General features: G+C 45.6%; 1 long non-coding RNA gene and 1 pseudogene across 3 annotated transcripts in view; both read right to left on the minus strand.

The window, feature by feature from the left end:
- LOC310844661 overlaps positions 1-20,110 on the minus strand; it is an 85,897-nt gene that overhangs the window by 50,850 nt on the left and 14,937 nt on the right. The gene's annotated exons all lie outside the window — the stretch shown is intronic.
- LOC310844588 (potassium voltage-gated channel subfamily A member 1 pseudogene) lies at positions 1,981-9,099 on the minus strand (annotated as a pseudogene). 2 transcript variants are annotated; one of them, XR_014568693.1, is made up of 2 exons: positions 5,630-9,099; positions 1,981-2,187 (listed from the first exon to the last, which is right to left on the minus strand). The product of XR_014568693.1 is annotated as a potassium voltage-gated channel subfamily A member 1 pseudogene (transcript). The 2 variants fall into 2 exon arrangements; XR_014568694.1 differs by having other exon boundaries at positions 1,981-2,386.

Below are 20,110 nucleotides of genomic sequence, written 5' to 3' on the forward strand. Positions count from 1 at the left end.
CAGAGGCCTTTCTCCTGGGTATGGTCGGCCAATTGCTGCCAAAGAAGGATAGAACATTCTTTATGTATGCTACAACAGCAGCAAGAATACTCATCGCAAAGTATTGGAAGACACAAGATCTACCCACCTTGGAAGAATGGCAGATGAAGGTGATAGACTATATGGGACTGGCAGAAATGACTGGCAGAATCCGAGACCAGGGAAGAGAGACAGCGGAAGAAGATTGGAAGAAATTTAAGGACTATCTTAAGAAACATTGCAAAATTAATGAATGTTAGAATGACGTTGGTTTAAAAATTATGTGGTTTCCAGCTGTAATGGTTAAGTAAAAAGAAAAGAAAGGTTAAAAACTAAATGAAAAATAAGGGAGAGGATTTGCTGAATTAATAATTAGAAATTGGAATACAGAAAGGGGAGGTATGAGGAAGTCGGGGAAGTAAGTTATAAGAAAATAAGGGATTGAAATTATACTTGTTTTTGTTTTTGTTTGTTTGTATTGTTTTGTTTTGTTTTTATATAATTTTTGAAACTTTAATAAATATCTATTTTAAAAAAACAAATTGGCTTTGAGATTATTATTATTATTATTATACTACAAATGGCTGGCATTCCACTTGGTAGGGACCAGTTTACATAATCCAAGGGAGAAAACAGCAAATTCCACTGGATTAAAAGGGGAATCCTTAGCATGGGCTGCTGTCTCCCGTAAATCAAGTAAATAAATAAAAATACTTGACTAAAAGTAGAAATTGCAGAAAGGTTTTGACAGATTTTTCTGAGCACTTGGGGGTCAAAAGAAAGGGATGCAAATCAGCTGTTGTCAAGACATTTCATCCCAAATCTGCTAGACAGAGCCAGACAGAGGATGATGACAGGTGGGTGTCCTGAGCACTCACACCCCACGACATAAATCCTGGCTAGGCCCATGATGCTTAACCTACTATGACCTGAAAGAACATAAACATATGTACCACTCCCTCTTCCCCCAGAAAAGCTGTGCCACGTTTATGCTCTTAACATAAAGTGGCCTTTAATTTGTGCTGTTCCTACCCTATCTCTCCATTTGCAGTTGGGTTTAGAGCTTTCACTTTAAAAGCCCCAATCATTTAGGGCCCAGTTAAAGGAACACAGGAGGAAGCATTTTTTCTCCTTGAGCACTGAAATCCAAATAGCGAAAACTCACATTTAAAAGCACTATTGCAACTTGCATGCTGAAGCATCTGTTTAGACAAGTTGGTGCCAACCATTCAGGTGTTGTTAATTCATATATCCAGTAATATTGGACCTCTGCTTTCTCCTAGAGTGAAACATGGAGGGACTTTAAGGAAGCGTTCAGAAATTCTAGCTGCCCTTGATAGTCAACCATTCATTTTACAGTATCAAAGCATTTACAAACAAAATGAAAGACTCTCCGAGCCATTTTTATAGTTCTGTATTAATAACGTTGACTTTATCGAGGTTCCCGAACACATACAATTAAAAGAAAATGTTTATGCTGCAATTCTGTACACGCTTACCTGAAAGTAAGTACACCAAATTCAGTGAGACTTACTTCCAAGTAGACCTATATAGGTTAGCTCTGTCAATCCTCTTATTTATTTCATGACTATTGATACTCCTTTTTTCTGATTTTAAAGGTATTATTTTCCCTTTCTGGAAATATTTTTCATATTAAACAAGATTGGCTTTTTCTTGGCCAGCAGTGTGTTTATATTTAGCGTGCATATCCAATAAATCCCCAAAGATCAGTTGGTTCAACTAGCAGAAGGCTTTGGCATTTTTAAGACCAATACCATTTTTATAGCATTAGTTTTCATAGGTTAGAGTCTACTTCTCAAATGTGCTTTTTCAGTTAAATTGCTGAAACCCTCTGCTTGACAAGTTTGGAAAAACTCCGAGGTTTATTTTGTATTCAGGATTCACTGTCCCGCCCCAACAAATACCAACCAATTCTTTTTGCATTCAAAAGCACTCTCAGAATAAAATTAAAAGGTTTTATTGAAAATGTAAACCAAGGTCTTTGTTTAAAAATACAGATTTCGTCATTTGCAACTGTTACAGCTACAAAGTTTAACTTTTCCAGAGTCTTCTAAGATGTTATGTTCAGCGTATTCTCCATTAAACTCAGTGGGACATAATGATGAATGCATAGCATCAGGTAGACATGAGCCAAGAATCTTCTGTCACCTGAAACAGAACCTTTGCATTTTAAATCTCAAGCTAAAAAGTCTAACATAGAACTGCTGCCATTTCAATATGTTTGCTATGTTCCTCTAATTTTTTAGACTGCTATTCTGAGGTGCCAGGCATCCCCTAAAGCAGGGGTCAGCAACCTTTTTCAGATGTGGGCCAGTCCACTGTCCCTCAGACCATGTGGTGGGCCGGACTATATTTTGAAAAAAAATTTAAAATGAATGAATTCCTATGCCCCACAAAAAACCCAGAGATGCATCTTAAATAAAAGGACACATTCTACTCATGTAAAAACATGCTGATTCCCAGACCGTCCACAGGCCAGATTGAGAAGACGATTGGGCCACATCCGGCCCCCGGGCCTTCGGTTGCCTACCCCTGCCCTAAAGATTATTTTTCTCATTTTCAATTCCAACTTGATAAACTGTTAGCCCAAGTGGTAAACACTGAATGCATAGGCCCAGAATGCATAGGCCCTAAACACACAGGCCCAGATCAGCCCAGGGTGACTTCCCCATCAGCGATAGGGTGGAATCCCTGCCAGATCCACCTCAAAAATGCTTCTTCAGAGTGGCTTCCCCAGCTTCCTGCATCTCTAAAGGTAAAGGTAAAGGGCCCCTGACCATTAGGTCCAGTCGTGACTGACTCTGGGGTTGCGGCGCTCATCTCGCTTTATTGGCCGAGGAAGCCGGCGTACAGCTTCTGGGTCGTGTGGCCAGCATGACTCAGCCGCCTCTGGTGAACCAGAGCAGCGCATACAAATGCCGTTTACCTTCCCACCAGAGTGGTACCTATTTATCTACTTGCACTTTGACATGCTATCGAACTGCTAGGTTGGCAGGAGCTGGGACTGAGCAACGGGAGCTCACCCCGTTGCGGGGATTCGAACCGCTGACCTTCTGATCGGCAAGCCCTAGGCTCTGTGGTTTAACCCACAGCGCCACCCGCGTCCCTCCTGCATCTCTACACCTTTATAATCTCTGCCCATTACCCAGACAATAGTAAAAATGTAAACCCTGCCTTCAGCCCCAAACTTATCAGCACCAGAATTTGGAACAGCTGTCAGCTGTATCCAAGGGAAGGGAGTTTGTATGTGCTCTTGCCTATAAGATCCCATAGAAAATAATATTAAGACTTTCATCCTCCTCCTTATATCTGTCAATATATCCTTATCCTCCTTGTACTTTTGAACTAGAAGCAATAATCCTTATCACAATTCCATTATTAAAACATTTTTGGAGTCGTCAGGTACATCTTTTAAAATACACGTACTGAACCGAGGGTTTTTTTGGCTTCTTTATCTGATTACAAAAGACTTTTTTCAGGTATAGGGAATTAACAAGTTTTTTTAAAAAATGCATGTAATTCAATATCCTGAACCCCCAGATTCAAAATGTTGCAACTTTAATTATGCTTTTCTGCATGGAATGCACAATTCCAACCTGACCAGAACAGGAAATAAACATCACAAAGAAGAAAGGGTTTGATTCATAGCTGTCAACGTTCCCCTTTTTTTAAGCGAAATTCCCTTACTCTGATTAGGATTCCTTGCAAGAAAAGGAAAAAGTTGACAGCTATGGTTTGATTTTCCCAACAAGAAGTCCACTCAATTTAGTTTGAGTCTTGAGCATGGATGTGCCTCTATTCACTTCCCTGCAGGGAGAAAATAATGACTTAGCTGAGTTTATTATATTTAATTGGGGGGGGGGGGCAGTTGCCTTTAAGTGACCAAACAGGGGAATTTTGCAAGATTTGGCTTCTTTAGGCAACTTTCAATTTGCATATGTATGAGTAAGCAGGAATAAACACTGAAGGATAGCAACATTTATGGAGATGAGACAGAATTGCATTTTCAGACATGTGTGTTTTTTCTTATGAATATCCCCCTTCCCTCAGCTGCTTTTAGGGAAAACATACAGGAATCTTCTCTCCAGGCACAGGTTAAAAGCTTCTTTTCATATTCAAAATGTGGCCTCTGTGGGTGCATTTGTAAGACCAAAAAAAGTCTATTAAAAATCACCAAGTCACGTAGAATGGCAATTCTGCTCTTACTTGCAAAGTTCTGGCCAGTTCATTGGTTGCTTTTATCTCTGAAGTGAAGTTGGGGAGCACCCCATAGTACAAACCTAAGGGTCAACTTACCCCCTGGCAAAACTGAGGGTTATATCCCACGCCCTGAATATAGTAGTTGTGTGAGTAGGGTGTGTGTTTGAATTGTCCACACAAAAATAAGCCCTGTTTACAGAGAAGTATGCTAGAGAGAAGGGTTTAGCTAAACTTCATTCCTGATATGCTATCTTCCAATGAGCTGGGAGTTTTGTCTCTTGAGGATACACCTCACCGGCAGCTTGAAGTGGTGGGGTCCAAAGAAAGTCTTTCCACTTTGCTCTGCTGTCTGTAAGGTAAAAGGTAAAGGACCCCTGGATGATTAAGTCCAGTCAAAGGTGACTCTGGGGTTGTGGCGCTCATCTCGCTTTCAGGCCGAGGGAGCCGGCGTTTGTCCACAGACAGCTTTCCAGGTCATGTGGCCAGCAGGACTAAACCACTTCTGGTGCAACAGAACACCATGACAGAAATCAGAGTGCACAGAAACGCCATTTACTTTCCTACCACAGTGGTACCTATTTATCTACAGTGGTACCTTGGTTGGCAAACGTTTTGGATTACAACCATTTTGGATTACAACCATGTCAAACCCTGAAGTGTTGTGTCCCCTTTTTTTGGATTACAGTGGTACCTTGGGTTACATACGCTTCAGGTTACAGACTCCGCTAGCCCAGAAATAGTGCTTCAGGTTAACAACTTTGCTTCAGGATAAGAACAGAAATCGGGCTCCGGCAGTGCGGCAGCAGCAGGAGGCCCCATTAGCTAAAGTGGTGCTTCAGGTTAAGAACAGTTTCAGGTTAAGAACGGACCTCCGGAACAAATTAAGTACTTAACTTGAGGTACCACTGTACAACCCTTTCTTTTTTATTACAACCAAATATTTTTTAGAGGCCCCATTAGCGAAAGCGCGCCTTGAGTTACAACCTGTTTTGGTTTACAACCAGACCTCTGGAACAGATTGTGGTTGTAAACCAAGGTATCGCTGTACTTGCATTGGTGTGCTTTCGAACTGCTAGGTTGGCAGGAGCTGGGACAGAGCAATGGGTGGCGCTGTGGTCTAAACCACTGAGCCTCTTGGGCTTGCCGATCAGAAGGTCGGTGATTCAAATCCCCGTGATTGGGTGAGCTATCTGTATGCTCCTGTGTACTGAGGTCTTTCTGGCATGTAAAGAAGGATTAGGCCATATGTTAATCATGACAGAATTCAAAGGAGTCTCGGGGCTAAGCTTTCAAGAGTGATTTAAAGCTACCTTGATTCACTTTCTTAGCTAAAGCACTCATTAACAAATGCAATTCAGCATGAATAGTTTTGAGTTAGATATAAACTAACCTTGATTGACGGTCCTCTTCTATGTTCATTAGTAGACTGAAACCTTCATTCACAATGAAATGGGAATTCGACACAAACTCATATAACTTGGTTCCTTGCTGCAGCAACAACAAAAATGATGAGATGGTTGTCAGAAGACATGGCTCAGCTGATTTCACGGCAGGCTGCGTTATCCTAGGTGAACAATGGAGTTCTGTGCTTCATAAAGGTAGTCTTGACTCCTGCCATGTATCATTCGGGAACTTCTGTGCAGGAAACTTGCGACATGGGCCCATTGTAGATTTCTCCATGCTTGTCCCATGCAGAATCGAAGCCACAAGAGCATTATTTAGATAACTGCATTCGATACTTTCAGAAGCAACCATTCCTGGAATACTGTCAGTGAGACAACCATACAGTGAAAGCACTAAATGGTACTACCTGGAATCTAGAGTGCCAATTCCAAAGGCTTCACATCCTGAACATATTTATTCTCACGCTCCACTTATGTCATGTCCAGTGCCTTTGATCTGTGGTGCACTTGGATCAAACCTGATTAATAGTAAACAGTTTCTAGTAACAAAACAAAACCCTTAAAAAACAACAGTTATAAAGGACAAACAACCAAACAGCAACAGCAACAAACTTTTAAGATTTTTGTTTCTTGGGATAAAAAGCACATCACTGGATTATCAGAAATATTATACAGTATTATATGTATTTATTAAGAAAAAAAATCTTCATTTTTAATAATTTAAGGCTCAACAAGAGAACAAAACCCCAACTCTGACAACAAAATACTTTTCTGCTAGAAGGCTGAAAATACCACATTCACTTCACACACGAGAAAATCAGTTTTGTACTAAAAGGGGGGATATATTACTTCACTAAAAGTTTCTAGAGATTTTATGAAGTCATACATCACCGAAAAGTGCTCTTTTCATCTATAAATATAATCAGACATATAGAAAATAGAAATATTTCAGCTTGAAACTACAGTACCAACAAATAAATCCATTTACTTCCCAGGGTTTGGACAAATGAACTGTGCTACAAATGAACTGTTTCTTTTTTAGTAAAATAAATTATCCGCAAGCAACATCAATTTGCACTTAACAGCTTAGAAAGCCTCCTAGATAATGGGAGGTGTCTAGCTTAGTCTTAGCTGGTTTTATAAATAGATGACAGTCTCATGGGAAGGGGAGAACATTAAAAACCAAAATGAAACAAAATAACTTGCTTTTTCCTGAAGGTTTCTTAAGAAACGGCTACCATATTTCAAAAAATGAACACTAAGTGACAGTACCATTTAGCTTTCTCTAACAATTCCATCAAGCAAACTTCACCTTCTTCCTATTCCCCTTGTCTTACAAGTCTGTTTCCCTGTTGGTATCCAGGCAGAGTGCATAGAGAGATTTTCTGAGATCCATGCTGCTTTTAGCTTTGATGTTGGCCTTTTCCACAGACCCGGTCCCATTGTTAACCCCCTCAGCGTTTTCCAAGTGCACAACGGATTTGTCCAAAGAGTTTTTGCTGGTTCGTCTCTTCAAGTCCCCGGCTGAGCCGCCTTGAGCAGTACTAGACTCCTCCTTCAGGATGGCCTCTCCCTCATGGTCCGTTTCTCGGTGGTAGAAGTAGTTGAAGTTGGAGACAATAACCGGGACAGGCAGGGCAATGGTGAGCACGCCAGCAATAGCACACAAGGACCCCACAATTTTGCCCCCCACAGTGACAGGCCTCATATCCCCATAGCCCACCGTGGTCATGGTGACCACAGCCCACCAGAAGGCATCAGGGATGCTGGAGAAATGTGATTCGGGATCATCGGCCTCAGCAAAATACACGGCACTGGAGAAGAGTATCACTCCGATGAAAAGGAAGAAGATGAGAAGGCCCAGTTCCCTCATGCTGGCTTTCAAAGTCTGACCCAAGATCTGCAGCCCCTTGGAGTGCCTGGAGAGCTTGAAGATGCGGAAGACCCTGACCAGGCGGATGACTCTCAGGATGGCCAAGGACATGGCTTGCTGCTGGCCTCCGTTGCTGCTGCTGCTGCTGCTACTGCTGCCCGGCGGCTGCTCCTTCTTCTGCTGCTCCTGAGCCAGCTCCGTCCCCAGAGTGATGAAGTAGGGGATGATGGCCACAATGTCAATGATGTTCATGATGTTCCTGGAGAACTCGGGCTTGCTGGGGCAGGCGAAGAAGCGCACCAGCAGCTCGAAGGTGAACCAGATGACGCACGTGGTCTCGATGATGAAGAAGGGGTCGCTGAGGGTGCTGGGCGCCGTCGGGGCGCTCTCCGCCGTGCCGTTGGGCGACGGGAGCAGGGGGGCACGCAGCTCCCGCTCGTCGCGGAACTCGGGCAGCGTCTCCAGGCAGAAGGTGATGATGGAGATGAGGATGACCAGAACGGAGACGATGGCGATGCCCCGCGCAGAGCTGGAGCTCTCCGGGTACTCGAAGATAAGCCACACCTGACGCTGGAACTCGTGCGCCGGGAGCGGCTTCTCCTCCTCGCGGATGAAGCCCTCGTCCTCGCGGAAGCGCTCCATGGCCTCGTCGCCCAGCTGGTAGAAGCGGATCTCGTCGGCGAAAACATCGATGGAGACGTTGACGGGCCGCCGCAGCTTGCCGCCCGACTGGTAGAAGTAGAGGATGCCGTCGAAGCTGGGCCGGTTGCGGTCGAAGAAGTACTCGTTGCGCAGCGGGTCGAAGTACCGCATGCGCTTCTCGGGGTCCCCAAGCAGCGTGTCCGGGAACTGGCTGAGGGTCCCCAGCTGCGTCTCGAAGCGCAGCCCGGAGATGTTGAGCAGGACGCGCTGCTGGCCGCCCAGGGCGCGCTCGCTCTCCGCCTCCGCCTCCGGCCCCTCGTCGCCCTCGTCGCCCCCAGCAGCCGAAGAAGACGGTGGCGGCTCAGTGGCCGAGGGGGCCCCCGCCGCGGCCCTGGCCCTTCCCGGGCGGGGGGGCCCTTCCTCGTCGGCCGCCAGCATGGCCACGTCGGGTGGGCGCAGGAGGCCTCGCGGCGAGCCGCGCGCTGCGCCCGGCTCCGGGCAGCCCTCCTTGGCGCCGCACTCGGGCAGCCAAGGGAGCCGCTCAGCCCGGCTCAGGCCGCCGCCGGGGCCATCTTCGCCGATGGCCGTGGCGCCGCCGTTCTCCAGCGTTACCAGCGCGATCTCCATGGGGAGCAGCCGGGGCGGCGTCGGGGGCACCAAGAGGCATCGGAGGCGCCCCGCATGCTGCGCCCCGTCCGAGGCAGCCACCTCCCGGTGGGGCGGCGCGCCTCCTCCTCCGGCTGCTGCTGCTGCTGCTGCTTGGGCGCGCACGAAGCGCGCCAAGCGGCGGCCAAACGCGGAGAGGAGGCGGCAGGCTCTCGCTGGCTGGCTCGCCGGCTCCTCCTGACGTCAAGCGAGGCTCTCGCCTTCTTCCCGGGCGGCAACGAGGAGGCGGGGGTCCCGGCGTAGCTCCGCTCTCCGGCGCAACCGCGGCCTCGCCAAATGCGCGCGCGCGCGCGCCCCCCACGCCGCCGCCACCGCCGCCTGCTAAGCGAAAGCCCGCCCCCCGCGGCGCGCCGGGCCCGACGACGAAGAGCCGCTGCTGCGCGCTCGGGGCGGGACGCGGGAGATGCGCGCGCGCGCGCGCCGCCTGGACCACTGCCTCCGGGTGGAACGAGAGTGCCTCTGGGCGCGCTGCGCACCGATCGAGGTAGAGAGCCCCGGGGCGCCTCTCTCCGGAGGGGTCATCTCCATAGTTCTCGAGGGAGCGCTCCCGGCGCAACTTTGCGCACCTGTTGGGATGCGCGGGGATGCCACTCCGAGGCAGCGGAGATGCGCCCCGGCGGCGGGGGGTTGTTTTGCTTCGGCAAATACGGCGGCGGGGGAGGGGGGCCGGCGGCGGGGGAACTGCGGCTTCCCAGGGATAATGCAAGAGATTATTACTGTTTCCCTTGTGATATTACTTTCATCATCCAGCGCACGAGTGGAGAGCGGGGGGGGAGGGAGAGAGGGAGAGGATTATATCTCAGGAAAGCCACACGGATGTTTTGCCAGTACATTTGCAGCAGCAGAGAAATGGAGGCGTGTGGAAAGCCAGACATCTCTGCAAACGTCGCTACCATTTAGGTAGGGCTTCAGTTCTAAGTCTTGCGCACGCAGCAGCATCGGAAATCTTTTCCGGTTAAGGTTGGTCCGTGTTTTATCTCCGAGACGGGGATGGAGAGAAGGTGGCTGGGGAACCTGTGGCTGATAAGCCCACCTGGTGCGTTTACAGCGAAGGTGAAATTTGGACCAGGGACTCGCCTAGTCACACACAGGATCAACAGGAGCCAAAAGATCTCAGTCTCAGATCTGAGACTCAGAGGCATAGATAGCCCCTTTCATGAACTGGATTTTTTTGGGGTTTGGGTTTGGCTAAAGGGATTTTACATCAACAGGGTCATATGCCAGTACCTCAATATATACACCCTAATGAAAAAATTCTCAACAGGCAAGAAACTGCTCTTCTTCCTCCTTCTACTACATTGGAGGTGCTCCCTTAAACACCCCCACTGGCCCTAAAAGTTTGGTAACCTCTGATGGGCACAGAGACTTGCAGCTGTTCATGGCAAATGCACAGAGAATGACCAAAGAAGTATTAATAAGAATGGCCATTGTTTCCTCTTCAGAACAAAGGAGGGAAGGAGCTTTGGTTGGACCTGCCTAGGTTGTCCTGAATGACCTCAGGTAGTTGTCATTGTCAACTGTTCCTTTAAATGTTTTTGTTTGTTTTCCCACTTCATGGAGTATGGAATCAACTGCCTTGTGGACTCAGTAGGTAGCAGCAAGGCTGTGGCAGAATAACCCACAGGCATGGCAAACGGGCATATAATCATAGATTTATGGAGTTGGATAGGGACCATGAGAATCATCTAGTCCAACCCCCTGCAATGCAGGAATCTTTTGACCCATGTGGGGCTCAAACCCACAATCCTAAGAGTCTCATGCTTCTTTCTATGACTGTCCTGAGATCCTGGTGCAATGTTGCCACAGATGGGCACTGTTCCTCATCTTTCCTTTCTTCTGTGCTTCTCATTTCTAGGCATATGTTCTTGCCAGCTTCAAGGTCACTGGCATTTCAAATCCCCCTTTGCACTTGTTTTTATAATCTTAAGGACTAGAAACTTAATTAAAAGAAGAATCTGCACCAGCTAAAACTTGGGGCACTGAATACAGATGTTTTTTGTTTGTTTGCAACCACTTGCTGACAACATACGGTACATTCCCAGCTTCTTTTTTTGCATTGTTTGTCTAGATCAGGGGTCAGCAACCTTTTTCAGATGTGGGGCGATCCACTGTCCCTCAGACCATGTGGTGGGCCGGACTATATTTTGAAGAAAAAAATCAATGAATTCCTATGCCCCACAAATAACCCAGAGATGCATTTTAAATAAAAGCACACATTCTGCTCATGTAAAAACACCAGGCAGGCCCCACAAATAACCCAGAGGTGCATTTTAAATAAAAGCACACATTCTACTCATGTAAAAACCCCAGACAGGCCCCACAAATAACCCAGAGATGCATTTTAAATAAAAGCACGCATTCTGCGCATGTAAAAACACCAGGCAGGCCCCACAAATAACCCAGAGATGCATTTTAAATAAAAGGACACATTCTACTCATGTAAAAATACCAGGCAGGCCCCACAAATAACCCAGAGATGCATTTTAAATAAAAGCACACATTCTGCTCATGTAAAAACACGCTGATTCCTAGACTGTCCGTGGGCCGGATTGAGAAGGCGATTGAGCCGCATCCGGCCCACGGGCCTTAGGTTACCTACCCCTGATCTAGATGACCCTTTGGGACTGTTCTAATGCTACAGTTTTACAATTCTGTGGAATAAAAAACTTCCTCTTTCCGGTTCAGCCTCTCCCATCGCTATTTCCCTATACAGTATTGCAGTTTTAAAACCCAGGAATCTGAAACAGAACCTGACTAAACAAAGGGCACTTAATCACCTGCCCATCACACTGAGCAGTAAAGCAATAAAATGGGCTCAACCTGTAATCTCTCAGTTAATGTTAGAAATTACATTTGCTGAATGGAACTTACTTGCAAGTAGGCAATATGGAAGGATGCTATAATATAATGCCTTGCTGGATGATATTCTGTAGAATTAAGTGCTTTAATTTTGCTTCCTGCCAATTGAAGAAAAACTGCCTCTGTGATGCTGTAGGGTAGGTCTTTAGTGTGGAAACAACCGGTGCAGTTTTTCCTGCAAAGATTTTGTTGTGGAGATTGCTGTGGCCTGGTGTCATTTTGTTGCTACAATTACTATTTTTGCTGTTATTTTCCCTATTGGCTTTGCTGTTTTTTTGACATTGTTTTTGTATGTTTTGTTGTCATAATTTTGGGGGGAGGGGGGATAAAATGTTCCAAATAAAGAAAATGAAATAATAAAACCTGCTGAGCCAGGATCTTCTGGGGCAGGAAGAGCGCCCGCCCCATAGCCCATTGCAGAAAACTCCTGGGTCACTCTGCAGCGATATTTTCATACTCAATCTGTCTGGCATCTTCATCAAGCCATTTTATTCCCAATTTCCTAAGGATTAACTCATTTCCCTTTAATGCAAAATGTTGCCCTCATATTTCAAATCTGCCCCAAAGATACAAAATATCCCTGTGACAGAAAAAAATTAATTATGTTAAATGGTTGACATTAGTGATTATTTCCTGCCAACGTGGTCCTTTTGATATAATTTTCTTCCAACAATTTAATACGGCGTTAGTGGCATCTAAGGTTACAAGCTTGCAAAAATAATCAGTGTAGATTATTTATTGTTGAGAACTGGAGGTTACCTTATGAGGGGAGGGGGGTCAAGAGTCACCCATGGGGCGTGAGAAACTTGCAGGTACATCAACTGGCCACAGAGACAGGAGTTATGAAACTGCAGACGTAGCTTTATCTCTGCCATTCTATGCAACCGTATTTTTAAACCAGAACTGCTGGGGATATTTCTTCATGTTTATTTATTTTGAACGAGGAGCTGCACTCCTGCTCATGTTGCTCACCAGCCCAGCCTACCCCATCTCCCACCCTATGCCAAACAACCCCAACCCCACACACTAACCCCTTAGACCTGTCAGTTTGCATTTCTTAGTACAGAAAATATTGGTATGATGTGTAGAGATCTTTCCTATTCTACTTAATTCAAAGGGTTCTGGCAGCTTCTCTGTGTGAAAGAAACAAGCAGAAGGTTCATGATATTTGGGTGATTCCTTCAGAGAAGCTGATTGCAGCTGTCTTAAACTGGTTCTCTTAACTCTTTCTGTCAAGGGCATACTGACTATAAGAAGCCAGAAGGAGTCTGGGTTTCACTTGGTTTCTCTATTTCCTATCGGTGTGGTGTTCTGTATATACTGTAGTTTTAAGGTTTAGTCTTATTATAAGTTATTGTACGTTTAAGTGAAGTCTGCTGCAACTGGATTTCTTATGGACAGCGCCATTCCTGAATGTATTAGATTTGTGACCATTATGCTCATTTGCCTTTAGTTGGTACAAAAATGGTATTATACACCTGTAAGGTTATATCATATTACAAAATCTGGAAGTAAGAATTGTTGGAGGAAATGTGGAATGATAGGAACGTACAGTCATATGTGGTGGGACTGTCCGTTAGTTAATGAATTTTGGAAACGGATTGGTATAGAAATATCGGGAATTGTGGGTTGGAAGGTGGGAATATCTAAATTAATGGTTCTTATTAGTCTGAGCAGCACCGAGTTAAAAACAAAAGAGGAATATAAATGGGTAAAATTGATGGTAACTGCACCTAGACAGGTTATAGCGAGTAATTGGAAAAATGCAGAAGAGCTAGGGGTGAACCAATGGAGGAAAAAACTGAATAATATTATAATTTTAGAATATCTAACTGTGAAGATACACAGAATGAAAGGGTTTAAGGTCAGTGAGAAAGAGGAGGATTGGTTTGAGAAGATATTGAATTATTTGGGTAGGTTTGAACAATTTGGGGCAATTAAAATGTTGAAAGTTAAATAAACCTTGCGGATGGAGGAGTGTTAACGTATATAAAATTGTACATATCGTTGATTTGAATATGTTATTATTGATTATGTATAACCAATGTATCAGTCGCCTGGGGGGGTTTCACTGTTTATGTTTTGGTTGTTGGTAAAAAAAATTCTTTTTTTAAAAATGCCTTCAGTAGCAGTAAAGCTCTGCTGGATGAAATATTAATTGCCTCTGGTTTATCTTTTGGGAAGCCTGCAACATGTTTAAGTTTTTACTCTGCTAACTATACTCTGGAGTTCTGCTCTGGATCAATATTGAATAGAGTTCCACGACAAGACCAGCAACGAGAAACCTTTCTGGCTCCCACTCTGAGGACTAACATTTGACATGTGGGTGGGGCAACCCACATATCAATCACATGGCATTCTGATGTCACATGGTGGACAGGTGATGCTCCTGTCCGCTGTCCAAATCAGCAGTTGAAATGGGGAGTGTGGGAAGGTGTAGTGGGAAGGTGGGAGTGTGGTGGAGTGGTTAAGAGCGGTGGACTCGTAATCTGGGGAACCGGGTTCGCTTCCCTGCTCCTCCACATGCAGCTGCTGGGTGAGCTTGGGCTACTCACACTTCTCTCAAGTCTCTCAGCCTCACTCACCTCACAGAGTATTTGTTGTGGGGGAGGAAGGGAAAGGAGATTGTTAGCCGCTTTGAGACTCCTTAGGGTAGTGATAAATCAGGATATCAAATCCAAACTCTTTTTCTTGCAAATTCTTCCCTACACTAATTTCAACTACCGTATTTTTCGCCCTATAGGACACACTTTTTCCCCTCCAAAAATGAAGGGGAAATGTGTGTGCGTCCTATGGGGCGAATGCAGGCTTCAGGAGAGCCGCAGCGCCAGCCCTGCAAGCTCCGGGGACAGCGGGGAGGTGCAGCGCATCTTCCCGCTGTCCCCGGACCTGGTCTGCAGGCGGGCGGCGGGGAGAAGAGCTCTTCTCCCCGCTGCCAGCCCTGCAAGCTCCGGGGACAGCTGGGAGGCGCAGCGCGTCCTCCCACTGTCCCCGGACCTGATCTGCAGGCGGGCGGCGGGGAAAAGAGCGCTTCTCCCCACTGCCAGCCTGGGGGGGGGGGAATAATTTTTTTTCTTTATTTCCCCCCAAAAAAACCTGGTGCGTCCTATGGGCCGGTGCATCCTATGGGGCGAAAAATACGGTACTTCATCTTCTCCCCCTTGCATGTCAGAGGTGCAAAGGAGAAGGGGAGGGTGTCACAAAAGGCTCAGGCCCCCTTTCCACCTCATGCTGCTGCCCCAGCCAATGTCATAGAAAGTGTCTTCTTTTGAGATAGATTTCAAGTGTATGTTACTTCATTAAGCTAAGTCTGCCTTCTGGGATCTGATTGTGAACAGAATGTGAGTAAACTCTTTTTATACTTTTGTAAAAGACTATGTCGTCTCTTATATTTTATGAGAGGAAAAAGGGGAAAATACCAGAGCAGTTATTATAGAGGCTTAGCGAGCCTGAGCAAACGCTGCTGTTGCAAACTTAAAATAAAGGGGAATGTATTACTCTGCTGAAATTGTGGAACTTGTTAACACAAGTTGGATAAGGATATAATCAGACAATATATCCTCTCCTGCATCCCTGAACATTCCCACATTCTAGCTGTCCTGCTGTGGATCACCAGGGCTTCCCCTGCCAGCATCTCCTTCTGTGGCCAAACAAACTGCAGCGTGACTACAGTCTTACATTTTTATTACATGTAAAGATAGATTGGGGGGTTTCTTCGCAAAGGGCTTAGTTAGAAAGCAGAACTACAGGTTTAAAAGGTATCTCATGTCATCATTTTGGGAGGTCTAAGGGGAAATCAAAAATTAACAGTGGTACTGCTTCAATGTAAACATGCTGTTCAGTGGGACTTACTCCCAAGTAAACACACTGAGAAATCAACAAAATGATTCAGCGAAACGAAGTTGGGAATCCTTATTTTTGATGTAATCCTTGTTTCTCTTCAGCCCCAGTCTAATGATAGACCCTCTGAGTGTCGCTATTTTCCAGGGACGTCCCTGATTTAGAGAAGCCATCCTGGTTTTTGATTTGATCTCAGAATGTCCCACTTTTCCTTAGCATGTCCCAATTTTCATTGGAGAAATGTTGGAGGGTGTGGTGTTATCCAACCCCCAAGCCGTCTGAAGGCAATCTTCTATGGGGAAGTTTTTTAAATATTTCATTATGTTTTTAGATGCTGTATGTTGGAAGATGCTCAGCATGCTGGGGTGACCCAATAAGATGTATGGGGTATAAATACAGTGGTACCTCAGGTTAAGAACTTATTTCGTTCCGGAGGTCCGTTCTTAACCTGAAACTGTTCTTAACCTGAAGCACCACTTTAGCTAATGGGGCCTCCTGCTGCCGCCATACCGCCGGAGCACGATTTCTGTTCTCATCCTGAAGCAAAGTTCTAAACCCGAGGTACTATTTCTGGGTTAGCGGAGTCTCTAACCTGAAGCGTCTGTAACCTGAAGCGTCTGTAACCCAAGGTACCACTGTAGTAAAATTATCTTTATGGATTGGAGAAATGTTGGAGGGTATGTAATGAGGAATGCCTGTTCATCTGCTGTAGTGCCTCTGCATGTTGAATAAGTTTCTGGGGTATCCTTTTAAATAAAAAAAAATCTGCTATTGTACAGCTGAACTTCTGCAGAACACAAAAATATGAGGTTGGTTTTTTTAATGACACAAGTTTATTTCATAACATGATAGTGTTTAGATTCATTTTAATTTCTTTTCTTTCAATTATGCTTCCATAATGAAAGATAATTTAAAAGAAGATTTGGAAAGTAAACAGCAGCTCGGGGGGGGGGGGCTTTTACATCAGCTAAATCACCTGTCCCACTGTACTGCAATCAATTTTAAAATATCAATACCTGAGCTTTTAATTTCTGCTTTTTTCTTCTTGTAGGATCACTATGGTGCTCCTGCAGGAAGGTTTCAAAATATCAACAACAGCAGCTTTAGAGGAACATTTAAAAAAGAAAATAGTGTGTGAGGAGACTTGCCAATAGTCCATAATCTAAAATCTGTGTACAACTAGGGGAATTGGCTCAATCTTTCTCTCCCCCCCCCCCCCGCAGTATGTTTTAGGGCATTCTGTTGATTCACACAGGACAGCCATGAGGCCTTGAGTATGCCCTAGTCCCGTATGTGGGAATGTTGAGGGTGGCAGGAGAGGATATAATGTTTATTAATATCCCCCCTAACTTGCGCTAGCACGTTCCTTCACTTAGCAGGGTGTGTTCCCCTTCTTAAAAGGTAAAGGGACGCCTGACCATTAGGTCCAGTCGTGACCGACTCTGGGGTTGTGGCGCTCATCTCGCTTTATTGGCTGAGGGAGCCGGCGTACAGCTGGTCATGTGGCCAGCATGACTAAGCCGCTTCTGGCAAACCAGAGCAGCGTACGAAATGCCATTTACCTTCACGCCGGAGCGGTACCTATTTATCTACTTGCACTTTGACGTGCTTTCGAACTGCTACATTGGCAGGAGCTGGAACTGAGCAACGGGAGCTCACCCCGTCATGAGGATTCGAACTGCCGACCTTCTGATTGCCAAGTCCTAGGCTCTGTGGTTTAACCCACAGCACCACCCATGTCCATTCCCCTTCTTACACAGCAGAAAGCTGGTTGCAAGCTCAGTATCAGCAGTACAGGAAGTTTGCAGGACGGAAAGGAAGAGAGAAGAGAGAAAAGTGGTGGCATGCCTTGGCCTTTTTCCAGGTCTGCAAAGGTCACGTCCACCCACTAGTCACTTGCAAGGAAGGATGCTCCAGGTCAGGAGGAACAGGAAGTTTCGACTGGCTGGACCAAACATTCCCCTGCATGTCCACTCTAGCAAAACAAGGAATGTTGTACTTGACTGCTCCCAGTGGATTACATCTCACACCGTAACTTCTCTGTCCTCCACACTGTCCTCCACAGTGGTCACAGTTGACAATGGAAGCTTGTCTGTCATTATGGATCCTCACATGGAGGAAAGCTTGATAAGCTTCCTAGGAATTGCAAATGATCTCTGGAACATTGATTAAAAACCCGTGGGATTGCAGGAGAATAGCTGAAGGAAATATGGGCACAGCAAAGGCATGGAAAGTCTGTTCTTACAGCCTGCTCAGTCAGTCCCTATTTTCATGAATCCAAATTACTGGGAATGGGGAAAGGAGATAATGTTTCTGCTCCCAGAGGGAGACCCCAGCTGAAAGGCTCTTCTGTTTCCTGTGCAGTGGATTAAATTGCAACGCCATTGACAAATCACAGCAAAACATCTGCATGGGGTGTATTCTCTGTACTGAAGTCTAATCCCCCCTGGAAAAAATTCATTAATGTATTCAGGGCATTCACATGCTTCTATCTATAGCATCTGGCTGGTCTATTTCAGCCTCATCCTTGCAGGTGATGATGCTTCTGGGGGCGTTTCCCAGTGCAAGTTAGGTTTTATTTTGATTTAGAAAGAAACTGGTTTTCACCCAAGCCTTGTGGCAGGAATTGGGAGCTAGGAAGAGGACCTGCTTTCTGGTATGTATGAGCAGTGCTTTTGTTCCATTAAAAAATGTTTAGGGGTACTCTCATTTTCCTATTCATATTGAAATACTGTCCCTCAATGAGGCCAAACTTAGATTCACAAAATGTTTAGGGGTATGCGTACCCCTGCATCTGCCCAGAAAAAAAGCACTGTGCATTAGAAATGGATAGGTTGGAGGCCCAAAAGGAATTGCTGGGGGGGGGGCAGAGAAACAAGACAAAAAATCCCACCCCTGCTGTGAGATTTCTGAACATTAACTGCCCAGTTATAGGACTGCTCATCTAGCTCCAAACTTGAGTGGAGGAGAGGGTGGAGAAGGGGGTCTACTGCTCTGGGATAGTTTGGTTGGGGTGGAAGAGGGGCTCCTATCACACACACATCCTCAGCCCTAATTTCATCTTTCATTCCAGGATATTTTAAACTGTTGGGCCATTTGGGGAAAAACTGTGTACAGTTCTGGTCACCTCGCCTCAAAGAGGGTATTGTGGAGTTGGGCCACTAAAATGATCAAACAGATGGAGCGACTCTCCAAGGAAGAAAGGTTGCAGGCAACATTGGGCGGGCGGGCAGCTTAAAGAAAAGGCAACAAGAGGTGACATGACAGAAGTACATGGCACAGAGAGAAGGAATAGAGAAAAGTTTTTCTCTACCATAACACCTGTGGGCTTCCAATGAAGCTGAGCATTGTTGGATTGAGGGTACATACTTTTAATGCAGGGCCTGGTTAAACTATGGCACTCGCTGCCACAGCAGGCAGTGCTGGCCACTTTAAAAGAGGATTGGACAACTTCATGGAGGAGAAAGGTACCAGTGGCTGCTAGTCATGTTGCCTGTGCTCTGCCTCTGCAGTCAAAGATAGTAATGCTTCAGGATATCAGCTGCTGAAAACCACAGAAGAAGGGAGTGGTCTGATCCTACTCTTCTTATTTCCTTGCATTATCTCCTTGTGGTATGCAATGAGATGGTTTAGTGTAGTGGCAAAGAGAATGAGCTGTTAATCCAGGTATCTTTCCTTCAAACCTCTGTCTGTCTGTCTGTCTGTCTGTCTGTCTGTCTGTCTCTCTCTCTCTCTCTCTCTCTCTCTCTCTCTCTCTCTCTGCTTCAGCCTCTTTCTGCAATATGGGGCTATAATAATGACCTTACAGAGCTGCTGTAAGGATTTCAACAAAATATTATTTTTGAGTGCCTCCCGCAGTTTGGTCAAACTCATGCAGATAGCTTCGAGAACAATGTCCAACTATCTCGTCCTCTGTCGTCCCCTTCTCCTTGTGCCCTCAATCTTTCCCAACATCAGGGTCCATAAAGAAGACCATAAAGAAGGCTGATCGCCAAAGAACTGATGCTTTTGAATTATTGTGCAGTCCCATGGACTGCAAGAAGATCAAACTTATCCATCCTGAAGGATATCAGCCCTGAGTGTTCACTGGAAGGACAGATCCTGAAGCTGAGGCTTCAATACTTTGACCACCTCATGAGAAGAGAAGACTCCCTGGAAAAGACCCTGATGTTGGGAAAGATGGAGGGCACAAGGAGAAGGGGATGACAGAGGACGAGATGGTTGGATAGTGTTCTTGAAGCAACCAGCATGAGTTTGACCAAACTGTGGAAGGCAGTGGAAGACAGGAGTGCCTGGCGTGCTCTGGTCCAGGGGGTCACGAAGAGTCGGACACGACTAAATGACTAAACATAGCTTGGTCAGCGCAGGGCAAAGAATGAAGGGAGAAGCCCAAGCACAAAGGACCTTTTTGCTCTAAATTTCCCTGTCTAATCCTCAATTCATTCCCTCTGAAATCTCTTCCTCTGAATCATCATCATCATCATCATCATCATCATCACTTGTTACATAGGAAACATCTCCAAGTGACTTAGGACATTTTAAAGAGCATAAGCGCAAGTAAAACAAAACAAAACACAATAAAAAAACA

The sequence above is a fragment of the Podarcis gaigeae genome (genome assembly GCF_964106915.1).
Source record: "Podarcis gaigeae genome assembly, chromosome: 5".
In the NCBI taxonomy this organism is placed as follows: domain Eukaryota; kingdom Metazoa; phylum Chordata; class Lepidosauria; order Squamata; family Lacertidae; genus Podarcis; species Podarcis gaigeae.